The 14,814-nt window shown below is 47.5% G+C and overlaps 1 protein-coding gene across 1 annotated transcript in view; it reads left to right on the top strand.

Annotated features, from left to right (window-relative positions):
* The window catches only part of LOC147417774 (general transcription and DNA repair factor IIH subunit TFB1-1-like), a 122,381-nt gene that overhangs the window by 67,680 nt on the left and 39,887 nt on the right, over window positions 1-14,814 (top strand). The window lies entirely within an intron of this gene.

Genomic DNA, 14,814 nt, shown 5'->3' with positions numbered 1-14,814 from the left:
GGAACAATCTCTGAGCAGGCCTTGACAGAGATGAGAACCTCCAGTCGTGTGAAGGCTCCCATCCACCTGGGTGCTACTGGCTCGAGAGGCGTGAGCCACTCAACTGGAAGTGCCTCTGAGATGTCCTGGCACATGCTCTGCACCCCTCTCATGCCCTGTAGCTGGAAACCCTGCACCTCCTCTGACAAGCCTGTGAACTCTAACCAGTCACCTAAAGAGCGCGCTGGACCCGCTGCCATGGGACCCCAGGAAACATGAGGCCGACTACCAACCAAGTGGCCTCTCTGAGTGCTAACCATGGGGTTCCAGACAAGGGGCTGCCGTAGGCGCTCCTCCGTGCAAGTAGGGTGTCTATGCTCCAAGCCTCGCAGCAAGAGCTCCCAAGAGCGAAGCAGACTCACAACGAAGTGGTCCTCCAGTCTCTTGCTCAAACCAACTCTGCTCATCTCTGTGAAAATCCATCTGGTCAAAGGTTGCCAGGGGCCTCCTGCTTGAGGCACCCTAGCACGAAGCCGCTGTAGCAAGAACTCCTTCCAGGGCTCCTCACCTGGAAGAAGTCCTCTGACGATGAACTTCCCAAGAAGGGCTCTGCTGTGCTGTGCTGGGTCAATGATCCCTAAGCCCTCCCTGTGAACAAGGAAGAGTGATGACCTGCCAAGCCACTTTGGCTCGGGCTATCTGAGTGTCACGTCCTAACCAAAGGAAGTTCCTGATCAGCCTCTCTACGTGGCTGATACAAGAACTCGAGAAGATCCAGCAAGAAGTGATGTACCACATAGTCGCCAACAACACCTGGTTGGCCACTACTACTTTGCCAGCCAAAGAAAGTTGTGCTAACCTCCAATGTAAAAACTTTCTCTTGATAGACAGGAGAAGGGGAGCAATCTGCTGCTCGGGAGACAAGTCCAAACCAACCTGACTACCCAAGTACCGAACTGTAGTCCCTGGGGGAATCCACCTAAAACCGTCTCCTGGCATCCAATCGGGTACAGGAGCACTACCAACCGAGAAAGCCACTGTCTTTCTCCAGTTGATCAGTGCGCCCGATGCACAACAGAAGGTCTCCAGAGCCTCCTCACATCTGTGAAGGTTGGCCTCTTGGCCATCTAAGTACAAGGCTGAGTCGTCGGCAAACTTAGCGTCCAGAAGCTCATCTCCCCGAATAGGGAGTGCTAAGCCCCGTAGACCAACCTGCTGCGACACCAAAAACCTGCTCATCGCCTCCGCATAGAACAGAAAGAGGAAGGGGGCAAGAGGACACCCTTGTCTGACCGAACGTATGAGCATGAAGCGATCACCTCTACCTCCCGCCAAAAGTATCTGACTGTGAGCCTGTCTGTACAAAGCTGACACCCCTATGATCCAAGCATCTGAGAAGCCCATCATGCGTAGAGTGCCCTCTAGAAAGTCCCAATCAACTCTGTCGTATGCCTTCTCAAAATCGAGAAGAAGAATCACTAGGTCCTCACCACGGAGCCGTGCCAGGGCAGAAGTCTCCCAAAAAGTAAAGATGTTGTCAAGGATATTGCGTTCCTTGACAAAACCTGTCTGACTCCCATGTATAAGGCTCTCTAAAAGTGGCTGAATCCTCAAACTTAGAGCCTTGCCAAGAGTTTTGTAGGCTGAGTTGAGGATGGTGATGGGGCGCCACTGTCGAATCTCATCCAAGGAGCCACCCTCCTTGGGAATGAGGTAGATCAGGCCCTCACTCATGCTGTCAGGCATCACTCCTGTGTGCAAAATGTATTGAAAAGCACTACAGAGATCTGGGCCAAGCAGGTCCCAGTACTCCAAGAAAAAGCTGGGAGTCAACCCATCCTCACCTAGACAGCTACCACGGGAGAGGGCCCTTAGAGCTGTGTGCAGCTCCTCAAGCTGAAGTGGCATCTCTAGCCTCTGACGCATCTCCTCAGTCACAAGACAAGGCATTTGTGCCCAAACCTGCTCCCTGCATGCATCCTGCCGCTCTGACTGGGGCTCAACAGACATGAACTCACGGTAGAAGTCAGTAGCAACTGCATGCATATCCTCGGGCTCACAGGCAACTGACTTGTTGGGCCTCCTCAACTGACTGACCTTGGCATGCGAATGCCGAGGTCCCACAGTCTCAAAGAAAGCACCCGTCACTCTGTCGCCCACCTAGGTCCACTGAGCTGCCTATCGGTGGAAAGCAAACTCAGGTCGCCTCTCCTCTGTGCTAACAAGCTCCTTATGAGCCTGCTGTAGTTGCTCCTCCAACCAAGGACTGTCTGGATGCTGCTCCTGCATCCTTTGTAGCGAAGCAATGCCCCGTCCGAGACGATGCTCCTCCTCTCTCGCTGCAGCCCGACGAGCCAGAGACTCCTGGAGAAAAAAATGGCTAATCTGAGCTAGGCTTGAGGCCACTATGTCAGCAGGAGAATCTTGCCTGTCTAAGCTCTCTGTCCAGAGAGCCTCTACCCGCTCTCTGAGTGTTGAGTCCAACAAGACCCTCTCTGGGATGCGAAGCATCGTGCTCCACCACTCCTCTGCCAATCTGCCACTGTTAGGATCACTGGTACATGGTTCGAGAAGGAAGTCCTTGCCAGAATGCCCAATGTCGCTCCCAAGTCACTGAAATGGTCACTAGTGTAGAAGCGATTTATCTGCGATAGATTCACTACTCCCACTCTGCGGTTCGTATGAGAGAAGGCAAGGCTGTCTTGGGGCCTCACAAAACCAGAGTTCTGCCAAACATCTGAGACCCTCAGAGTCATACAAAACCTCTCCCAAGCTGCCAGCTCAACTCCATGCACAGTAGCATGGCTACCACCACTCCTGTCAGAAGGGTCCTCCAACATGTTGAAGTCCCCTCCTATGCACCAGTATTCTACCTACGGCAGAGACTCAACTATCTGTGACCAAAACTGTGCTCGAGCACTGGCCACATTGGGTGCATAGATGTTCAGGAAGCCCACTAGGCAACCCCGAACCTGCATAGTAATCCATTGAGCCCTGCCCGGCACAATAATCCCTCTGCCCACAATGGCCTGCTGCAAAGAGTCCGCAATAGTCACATACCCCACCCTGGATGCCTCTAGGTCCAAAAGCAGCTGACCAAAAAGTATCATATCGTCCACACAAGAGCTGACTACAACGTCTAATGCGGCTCTCACACAGATGGTGCTCCTGAAGCATAAGGAGATCAATCTCTCCTCCCACAAGGCAGCGCTGAAGCTGGGGCCCACCTAGTCCCTGCACGTTCCATGAGACGATCCTCATGAGGAGCGCGAGAGAACAGATGCTGCTGCAGCAGCTAGATGGGCTATCTTCGAGGTTGGCTTGGATGGGGAGTAATCCGCATCCGAACGTCCTCTAGATAGGCGTGACTTCATCGAGTGCTTGGCCCAAGCCCAAGCAGAGCGAGCCGTACGTAAAGCAACCTCCTCTGTCCAGGAGTCCTCATGAATGTATACATAGCATGGCAAGCATTGTGTATCGGCAAAGAAGTAAACCACAATGTCTCTACATCCTGCTGAATCTGGAGGTGTCACCGCAAACTTGGCCAATGGCCACAGAGTCTGAAGCATGTCTGTAACTCCTAATTCTCCCATGTGGTGAGAGAACTCTAGGACATGTGTGAGCAACCATCCCAACACTGAGTCGAGAGTCCACTCTGTCTGGTCCTTGTCGCAGAGGGGAAAGGAGAAGCCAATTGCTGAGTCCAAGGCCTCTGTCCCCGTAGTTGCAAGGAACAGAACATGGACCCTGAAGCAGGCTTCCTCATGGTCTGCTGAAGGGTCGCCGAGAAAACGAGTGAAGTCGTAGTCGAAGAAATCCCATCGACGCCGGATGTCAATGCTCGTCAGACCTCGAGGGATATCCGCAAGGGGGGACGTTTGCACCTGTAGAGGGGGTCGCAAGAAAGGCTGTCCCTCTCTCGCCAAGCAACTCGTGGCAAAGGCGCTGCCAAGAGATCTCCTAGCAGCTGGAGAAGGCCCTGCTAGGAGATCTCTTGGCAGCTGAAACGGGAGCGGTAGAGAAGAGGGGCGGGGGGGAGCGGTAGAGGTAGAGGGGCGGGAGGAAGAGGCGGGGGGGAGGATGAGGAAGAGAGGGGGAACTCTGGAGGGGGAGGGGTTTTCGAGGGTGAAGCTGGGGTGGGGGCTGGAGCAAGGACCTCATCCTGCTCAAGAGGACCAAACCGGTTCCCTGTTGGAACCCACTGCTGCTGAGTAGGCGCTTGAAGACCACTCTAAGTGCCAGGCTGTCGCTGTGGCCCCTGTCGTCGTCGACCACGGACCTGCTGCCATCCCTCCGCCGTTGCTGGAGCCCCAGGCTCAGAGGGTGGCTCTGCATGTGTGCGCTGTCTCTGTCTTTGTTTGTTGGCTAGCCCTTGCAGGCTGGGGCTGAGGCTGTGGTGTAGGTCGAGGCCTCCTCCGTGGAAAAGCCTTCGCTAGATGGCCCATCTGCCGACAGATGAAGCACTGGTTCAGGAGGCCCGAATACTCCACACTTGTCTAAACCAACCCCCACTTACCCGAGGCAAAAGAATAACCTTCGGGAGCGTGTGAGTGTCTCTGACCAAAACGCGAACTGAGGGAATGCCAGCCGCCTTGGCAGCTACTGAGGCTGCCGTGCGAGGTGTCTCCAAGACAGTCCCAATGGCTGAGCCGATCCTGGACAAAAGTGGTAAGTACTCCCTCCGCAAACCCGGAAAGCAGACGGAGATGGGGATGTCTGCCTCCTCTACTAGAACATCCGAAGCAGGGTCGAAACCATGTCTCCACTGTCGAAAGTGGGCTCGTGCTGCTCGGATGGTCAATGGACTCATGGCGATGACCTTGGACGCCATCTGGGAGGTCTCAAACTCGATCTGGTAGTAACCTCGTCCGAGTATCTGTACGTCCAAGATCTTGCCCACCTCTGCGAGAAGGCGGGCTTGGAGAAGGTCACGTAGCTCTCCTCTGCTTGGTCGGGTGCCGAGAGTCTTGCAGATGACAGAAGTCGCTCTACCTTTGCGGCTAGGCTCGCTTGCTCTGTCGGCAAAAGAGCAAGTCGAATGGTGGGCTCAGCGGGGTCGGGCGAGGGGGCTTCGGACGAGTCCCTCTGTGGCGGAGCATCGATCTGTGTCTACTACTGTGTCGAAGAAGCGGGCGGTGAAGCGACTCTGCAGCTGAGCGCGGACGAGTCCCTCTGGAGCCTCCATCTGTGTCTACTGCTGTGTCGAAGAAGCGGACAGTGAAGCGACTCTGCAGCCGAGCGCGCCGAGCACTGTCCAAAGAAACAGTGTTGCCAGAGCCAGGTGCAGGAGGCTTCGGGGAGAAGAAGGTTGGGGGGGGGGGAAGAAAGAATAAGGCGGGCAGTGTGCGGGACGCGCGTGGGCGGGCCGGGGGGGGGGTTGTGCTCGGCTGCCGTGCACAAGGGCAGGCGGGGGCGGGGGGCAGCGGGGGGGGGGGAGGCTGGGCTGCCGTGCGCAAGGGCAGGCGGGGGCGGGGGCGGGCAGCGGGGCGGGGGGGGGGGTTTTCGGCAGCTGCGAGCGCGGAGCGCTGCTTTGCTCACATCCCTTTAGAGTGCTGAAAGAAACCTGAAAATGAATAGAATTTGACCAAGAAAGAGAAGGAAGAAGATCGACACAGTATTGGGGACCCGAAGATGGGCCGTCCCCCCCTTAAAGAGAATCTTTATTAAAAGGGAGAATCTTTTAGAAGCACAAGAACCCAAGTGAACCCCTCTGCTCTAGATCTCAGACTCGATGGTAGTTTCCTTCCCATTCGGGAACTCGAGAGACTAGCTCTCTACTCAAATATCTTCCAGTTTGCTTTCAAATCATGGGAGCTCTACAAACAGTCTCGGATTAGGTCTCCGGAATCCCTCTAGCGTAGGCCGAAGCCTCCTTGCTCCTTTCTCCAAGGTAGAATACTTGCAAAACATGAACACAACAACAAACACTAGTAGAAATCATATACAAATCATCACTTGTTGCTCCCGGCAGAGAAAGCAACCTCCAATCGCAAACTCGTCGAGTGAACTTGCGGTGTTGTCGTAGTAGAATCTCCAAAGTGTCTTCTCGAACAGGGCGCTTGGTATCTGGGTCTGCAGATGATTGAAGTGGGGGTGCTAGCTCTGTTTTATTAGACTCCATGAGCCCAGAGGATTAGAGGGCAGGGGGACTGAAAATAGAGAGCTGCTGGCTGTCTTGGAGTGTGCGCCAAGAAAGGGAAGAGAGAGGTCGATCCCACAGATTTTGCTGCTATTTTGTGAGTTGGCTGCCCGCTTATTAAGTGGGCGGCCGGACAATTTTAAAAATGATTTGAACCTATTCAAAACTCAATAAAAACTTATGAGCTGAAAACAATGCTTACACAAACATATCCCAGGTGTCGTGGATGCAATCTCATGCACAAATGCGATGTAGACATAGACTGCTTTACGGGAAAGCATCTGCTTTCCTGGAAAGCACTCAAAAAGCAACCTGCATATGCATTTCTTCAAAGCTTCTGAGAACCCATCTTCATTCATGTGCGTGCATCTTACACGTAACTCTCAAAAAGCAACCTGCATATGCATTTCTTCAAAGCTTCTGAGAACCCATCTTCATTCATGTGCGTGCATCTTACACGTAACTCTTACTTAGTTCGGATTTCCTCCTTAGACCAATGGAATATTCCCTAACTGATGCTCTTGTCACCCATCGTGTGATGCATTGGGAATACCCATTACTTGGTCTCTTTTATTGACCAACTTCTTTGCGATGCTTTATGTCACTCATCCTATGACGAATTAGAAATATCTGTTCTTGATGGCTTTCTTAGTTCTTGTAGATCTACAGCTCCTAACTTAACAGTTCACAAGTGCACAAATTCAAGTATCCTAATTTCGTCAAATTGAAATTACCCAAAAAATAAGAAAAAAGTAGTCAATTTAGCAATACCCTCTACTCATTGGCGACAAATACGTCCCAAGCTTAAAGAGCAAAAGAGGGCAATACGGCTATAAAGTTGGCAATGAGCTAAGCGATATAACCTTGAACACCGAGTGCTTCAAAAAGGACCTAATGAACTTTATTTGCAATGATTTGAACATATCCACAAGTTGCTCCAACATTAGAAACACCACGGGAAAGTGGTCCAAGAGAACATGTTGGCGTTTCATGGTCATCGTCAAAACCTCAGACAAGAAACCATCATCATGCATAACAGACATCATATCCAATGGCTCCATGTAATGCCCTATTGGGCGGATTGGAATATATAACTTGGGTCATTAGGATGTAACCATAACCATAGCTCTTGCTTAAGCTTAGAGCACTGCAAGGTTGACAACACCCTACGCTTAAATGTGTCTATCAATGCATGTGGTGAAGAAGATTGCAAAGATTGAGTACATACATTAAAGTCTCCCATAACAGTCCTTGGCCTTTTCAAAGACAATATATTAGCGAGAGAAGCCCATAGAATAGACTCTTCATGGCCAACATTAGGTGCATATAGCCTGACAAGCCAAAGAAGCTCCTCTTAATACTCAATTTCTAAGATAATGTAGCATCCACCATTTATATCATTTTGAACTAGTTGCAAACATAACACTAGACTGAGATCCTTGCTTGCCAGAATAGAAAGTTACATAGCCTTTATGATGAAAACAAACTCCTGCTTCACTATGAATCTTGTGTACCATATAAAACATCCCAAGTTGATCTCGAGAGTGTCTCCTAGAATTCACATTGTTCGTGTCAAGGACAAATGGCCTGAACATTCCACAGAGCCAATTGCATTATGAAACAAAATCAAAGGATTATTGACATCAACAAAAGAATTATGCCACGAAGAAGGATTGGATGAAATGGAAGGATTGTTTGAATGACCACGTTCTCCTCTATAGTGGCTATCCCATGGTGTAACCACTTTTCCCCTCTTATCAAATTGCAATGTAATAGAAAGAACTTGACCGAGGTCTCTAATAATTATTGTGAGACCGATTGCTTTATTGTGATTGACTGGACAGGAACCGTTTGTGAATGGTCAAGGAAGTAATGAGCAGGCTATGCGTCAGACCCTTCCGCTACCTACTACATATCCTGGTTATTTTGGAGGTGGTTCAGTGTTTCGAGCTATGGCTGGACCTTCCACAGGTTATATGCCAGGGAACGTATTTGGGACAATGCAAACAGGCATGGGTAACCCTATGTTTGAGAACATAGGTCTCCAACTAGGTTTTCAGGGTGCCTATGGTCAATTTCGACTGCCTGGAATATAGTTTGGTATGGCGGTTTTTTTGCAGCCATATGCCCAGAATGCAGATATGACAAGTAAAACAGGTGTTGTGAGTGCTTGAATGAACAATCATGGGGCACCACCTAAGGGCACCTGCTTATGATCAGTCGACTCCTTTGAGTCAACCTAAGGATTACAAGGCAGGTGGGCAGGTAGTGAAGTTGAAACTTTCAGGGGAACAAAGGATCAATTGAAGGCTTTGACCTTCATACAACAGTTTGATGCAGCTTATGTCACGTGACACATCCCAACCCTATGTGTCCGTGGACAAGCTACACCACAACAGGGTTCAATCAGTTCAGTCAAGTCTAGATTAGCAGTGATCTGGCACTTTTGTGAGTATATTCGTAGACCGTGCATGCCCAGTCACTTAGCATAGATGCATATCCTCCGGTTGCACACAGCATGATCATCGGAATTCCCATCAAAATCCATTAGCATCAGTTAGGGGAATTTTCCAGTGCATTTAGCCTATTTTCCTATTTTTGGTTATTTTCACTTATTATTTTTAAGTGACTTTCCAACAAAAGTAGGTAGGGCAATTTTGCTACGTTAATATATAAGCAAACCCAAGTTAGCACTTTCTGGCAGAAGAGGCAGCAGCAGCTTCCCGCTCAACAGGCAACTTCTCAGCAGTACCCCCCCTCAGCAGTAGACCCTCGCCATACCTCTCACCATCCCCTTGGCGTTTTCACTCACAGCAGATCCTCGCCATCAAGTCCCCCCTTCTGGCGCTTGTTTCCCCTGCAGATCAGCCCCTTCCCTAGCGTTTTTTATCACCACGATCTGCCCCAGATCAGCGTTTTTACTAACGCTAGGACTGCAGCAGATCAGCGTTTTTTGGAGCATAAAGACTAGCGTTTTTGGCAAGAGAAAACCAGCAGGTCAGCATTTTTGAGTTTCTGCCCAAACCAGCAGCAGATACCTAGCATTTCAGCATTTGACAAGAAGCAAAGCAAACCCTTCAAGCATTGCAAAGATCCACCGATTTTCAGCAAGAACCATCAACAAAAACAGTCATTTTCAGCCACGAAGACAACCCCGAATTCAGCCCTAGAAGATCACAGATTTCAGCCTTAGCCGTCATCGTCATCGCCATAGTCCCATTGCATCAATCCATTGCATTCGCATTGTACACCTATGTGCAATCAAAGTAGACCACTCTTGCGGACGAGAGTGGGGCCTTCGGAGGAGGGTTTTACAACCTCTCGGGTATCGTATCTCTTCTCTCTCCTTCTCTCAGTCTCATTCACTTGCGCGCACCATATCCACTCACTTTGTTCGTGATCATAGCACTCTCCATAAGACGGAAAGCTCTCTCTTTCCCTAAGAACTAAAAGGAACCTTGAGCAATAAAGATCACTAATCTTGAGAAAATACAACATTCATTCCGCTGCACCTTACAGCTTATGCTGGAGGAAACTTCACAGAGTCTTCGTAGATATGCAAGGATGCCACTTTCTTGAAAGGGAATGCTTTTCAATGGTGGACCGCATTGTTGAATCAGGGTCAAGCCCCAACAACGTGGGTCCAATTCAAAGAGCTTTTTGCACCTGCATGGCTTACAAACACTTATGAAGTAGATGTGATGACAGAATGGCATGAGTTGAATGCTGAAGAGTGTGCGAATCTGGAAGAGTACAATAAACGGTTTTGGGCCGCAGTGTTGCCAGTTCCTCCTATAGGAATGTGCCATTGTCAAAACATATTGAGAAGTACTGTTGCGGATTGCCCAAGAATATTAAGGACTACTGCACAAAGACTACTGTCATGAATATGTTGCAGTTGATTGAGAATGCAAGAGTGGCCAGCAATCTGTCAAAGGGAGATTCCGATGGATTTAATAGCCACAAGAAAGGGTCCGAGTGTAAACAGTTTTCAGCTAAGGGTAATGCTGTAGCAAAGCCTTTTGTGCCTCCCACAAAGAAACCCTCCAGTGATGAAGCTGACACGTCCAAGAAGCAGTCTAAATCTTCTTTTGGGTGAGGACAAGGACAGAAAAGCCTTTTTTCATGCAAATCTTTTAAAGAAAGGAAAGCTCTAAGGGAGGCCAAGAAATACTACATTTGTGAAGAGGAGGGACATTTTGCTAATGAATGCCCACAGAAGAAGTCACAGGATAAGGATGACAGGTCTGAGCATAAAGGGAAGAAGCCAAAGCCTAGCACAGGACTTGTCCTAGATTTGGTTGGTGACCAGCGAAACATAGATGCCATAAAACTGTGCAGAGCTTGGGGCAAAGTTAGACACCAGACAATGTTGGTTTTCTTTGATCTAGGAGCCCGTGCAAATTTCATATCACCAGAATTGGCATGAAAGTTGTGCATTTGTGCAGAGGAGATGGGAATGATAGGTGAAGCAGGTTTGGCATACCCAAGCCATTCAAAGCCTATTCCTCCCATTTTGGGGAAGCTTCGTCTACATATTCAGAGTTGTGTGGATGCAGAAGAATTTCATATTGTGCCGCTTGAGGGCTGTGAGGGCTGTGATGTATTATTAGGTATCCCATGGTGTTACAGGTTGCATGATATGGTGGATACTTACAACAAAAAGATTACCCTTGTACATAGAGGAAAGACTCATGTCCTTGATGTTAAGCTTAAAGGCGAGTCTGTTCCAGTTGTTTTTGCTTCTACTATTTCATTTGTAATAAACAATCATTTTTTTGCATACTTGATCTTTGCCAAAGTACCTGAAGTTGTATCTAGTTTGTCTACCTTAGATAAAGACAGGTCAATTTTTCTGAGCGGTTTCAGTGATTGTTTTTCAAACTATTTTCCAGGGGAGTTACCTCCTGAGAGACCTGAGGATCATACCATAGATCTTGTGCCAGGTTCTAGTCCACCGAATAGACCACCGTACAGGGTTAGTGCAACCCAACAAAAAGAGATTATGAGTCAGGTCACTGAGCGTTTAGAGAAGTACCTGAAGTTGTATCTAGTTTGTCTACCTTAGATTAGAAAGAGATTACCCTTGTACATAGAGGAAAGACTCATGTCCTTGATGTTAAGCTTAAAGGCGATTTTGTTCCAATTGTTTTTGCTTCTACTATTTCATTTGTAATAAAGAATTATCTTTCTGCATACTTGATCTTTGCCAAAGTACCTGAAGTTGTATCTAGTCTACCTTAGATAAAGACAGGTCAATTTTTCTGAGCGGTTTCAGTTATTGTTTTTCAAACTATTTGCCAGGGGAGTTACCTCCTGAGAGACCTGAGGATCATACCATAGATCTTGTGCCAGGTTCTAGTCCACCGAATAGACCACCGTACAGGGTTAGTGCAGCCCAACAAAAAGAGATTATGAGTCAGGTCACTGAGCATTTAGAGAAGGGGCTGATTCAGCCCAGTTCATCCCCTTTTTGTTTGCCTGTACTCCTAGTGCAGAAGAAGGATGGTTCATGGCGTATGTGCATTGACTATCGCGCCTTGAATAAGAATACCATCAAGAACATGTTCCCCATACCAAGGATAGATGTTGTTCTTATCAGCTTGAGGGAGCGTCACTGTTTACAAGGTTAAACCTAAAGAGTGGTACCGCCAAATACGCATTAGGCCAGAAGATGTCCATAAGACTGCGTTCAGGACAACATTTGGTCTCCATGAGTTTCTTGTCATGCCATTCGGTCTCACAAATGGTCCTGCCACCACGTTCAATAGAACGATGGACAGAATATTTAGACCACATAGAAACTACGTGGGTACCTTCTTTGATGACATGATTAAAGTCTAAAGAAGAGCATAGGGATAACTTGACCGCGTTTTGCAATGAGTTACGCAAGAACAGGCCACTCATTAATGCGAAGAAGAGTGAATTCTTTTTGGAAGAGATTCACTTTGGGCACATTGTTTCAAAGGATGGGGTACGCATGGATCCCACCAACGTGGAAGCAATTAAGTCATGGCCAGACTTGAACGTACATGACATTTGAAGCTTTCTAGGCTTATGTTCCTACTACAGAAGGGTCATCTGAAATTTTGTTGAGATTGCTTCTCCACTCCATGCATTGCAAGGGAAAGGAGGTACTTTCAAACACTTGAAAGAGAAGCTGACTTCAGATCCGGTAATCATTTTGCCAGATCTTTCGAAACCTTTTGTGGTTCAGTGTGATGCATGTGGCCAGAGTCTTGGTGTAGTTCTAATGCAGAATGGCCGAGTGGTCGCATATGAGAGCAGAATTCTTTTGAAGACCGAAAGGAACTTGCAAGTTTATGAGAAAGAATTGCTCGTTGTAATTCATGCTCTCACCAGTTGGAAACACTGTCTGCTAGGGGCTGATTTTGTTGTCCTAACAGATCATTAAACCTTGCGATATTTTCTCACACAAACGAAGTTGTATGAGAAACACATGCGATGGGCAAACATCTTGTTAATGTTCCATTTTCAGATTGTGCATGTGCAAGGGAAAAAGAATGTGGTGGCTAATGCGTTGTCACGAAAGCCCCAAATTTCAGCAGTGTCAATTTTGTACCATTGTGAACTAGACGAAATGAAGACACAATATGCTGAAGATTCAGATTTTGCAAGGATCTATGATCAGCTTGTTGATGGGCAATATCATGAGCACTATATGCTTAAGAATGACTTTCTCATGATGCATGGAAAGTTATGCATTACTAAACAGTTAAGGCTAGAGGTTTTGATGAAAAGTCATGCTCCACCATATGGTGGGCATCGTGGAATTGATGCGACAGTGAAAGGGATTGAGGTATTTTTCTATTGGCCAGCTTTACGTCAAGATGTTGACACATTTTGTAAGATAATGCATAGTATGCCAAAAGTCAAATTTGACAGGAAAAAGCAACCGGGATTGTTGCAGCGATTGCCGATCCCTGATAGGCCATGGAAAAGCATAGCGATGGACTTTATCTTTGATCTTCCAAGAACAGAAACGGGCAATGATGGGATGTGGACTATCATTTGTAGGTTCAGTAAGCAGGCCCATTTCATTCCTATTAGGAAGAAGATAAGTTTGAACACATGGTCAAGATATTCATGAGCAATATCTTTAAGATCACGGGATGCCTCAGTCAATTGTCAGCGACAGGGATCCACGTATGACGAGTCTTTTTTGGAAGGCATTGTTCGAGAACATGGGAACTACGTTAAAGTTCTCATCTTCGTTTCATCCACAAACTGATGGACAATCAGAAGAGACAAATTCTATTGTCTTGGATCTGCTCAAATGTTATGTGCTAGAGCACAAGGCAACTTGGGAACACCATCTCCCATTGGTTGAAAATGCTTACAATAACACTGTGCATATGTCAACAGGCAAGGCACCATTTGAGATAGTGGAATGAGGTAAGAAAGTCCACCCATTTTGCAAACTAAGGACAAGATATTTGAGGCAGACAAATATGTGCAAGATATGGATGAAACATATAGGAAGATAAAGATTGCTCTTAAGAAGACTCTAGCTAAGCAAAAGAAAGCTGTTGATGGTCACCGTCGTGAACTTGTACTTTCACTTGGTGATTGGGTACTCTTGAGCTTTGAAAAGGCCAGGTTAAGGAAAAGGAAAGGCAAGGAACGTTTGTTTCCTAAGCTCAGGCATGCGATAGTATGGTCCAGCGATGTAGCTTACAGGTTGAAGCTACCAAAAGGCTGGAAAATACATAATGCTTTTTGTGTCAACCTTCTAAGGCCCTTTGTTGATGATGTGCCAGAGAATATGCTTGATGAGGAACAAGCCCGAAGTGGAAGAATTGGATGAGATTCTTGTTTCGGAACATATATTGGCACATAAAGAAAGGAAGGTTGAGGAAAGGTTGCAAAACGCTATTTGGTGAAGTTCAAGAACTATCCATCGTTGGATGCTAAATGGATGGAAGAGTCTGAACTCGTTGATTCACCTCAGCTATTGCAACTATATCTTGAAGCCTTTCAGATGGAACCCACCGTGACTTGATGTAGCTCTTTGGAGCCAGGTGAGAGCATGGTTCATGATGCTCAAAGGAGTAGGTAAGCAATTGTATCTACTCTTTCCACACAGAATTGGGCTAGAGACTTCTATGCTTGATATATGTTTGGTAGCCAGGTTGGTGGGATTGTTTAATCGTCCAACGCTACATTTCTGGAAGTATGTATATCTTGGATTCCCATCATAGAATGTATGTGATATCAGGAGATATCCGCATGTGTTATTGGCATGCAAGCGAGGTCGCTTGCAGTATTTCAAGGGTGGGGTGTGTCACCAGGAGGTGTATTTTTCCTGTTGCCCACTTTCGGGTTCTAGGGAAAACAAGTAAAAATAAAATAAATAAAAATAAGTAGTACATATTTAAAGAGGGCAATAGGAAAACTACACCTCCTGGTGACACATTGGGAATATAGGTCGGTCGGTCGGTCAGTCAGGGACTGGTGGAGCGAGTTAGCACTCGATTCTGATGAGTATGGAAGCTTGTGTGTGCCATCAGAAAATCTAGGCCACTCGGCAAGTCACAACTTTATAAGTTGGTGGGATCTAGTAGGAAATTAAACCAAAGGGGCAAACTGGACACTTTGCAGTAGTCTAGCAGAGCCACTTGCTAGACACCTCAGCGAGAGGGGGTGTCCAAATGAGAGAGGAGACTGATTTTTGG

The sequence above is a fragment of the Adiantum capillus-veneris genome, chromosome 30 (genome assembly GCF_014529385.1).
Source record: "Adiantum capillus-veneris isolate H3 chromosome 30, ASM1452938v2, whole genome shotgun sequence".
NCBI classification, from domain to species: domain Eukaryota; kingdom Viridiplantae; phylum Streptophyta; class Polypodiopsida; order Polypodiales; family Pteridaceae; genus Adiantum; species Adiantum capillus-veneris.
Note: the sequence above shows the minus strand (reverse complement) of the source record. Positions and strands in the feature narration are given on the sequence as shown.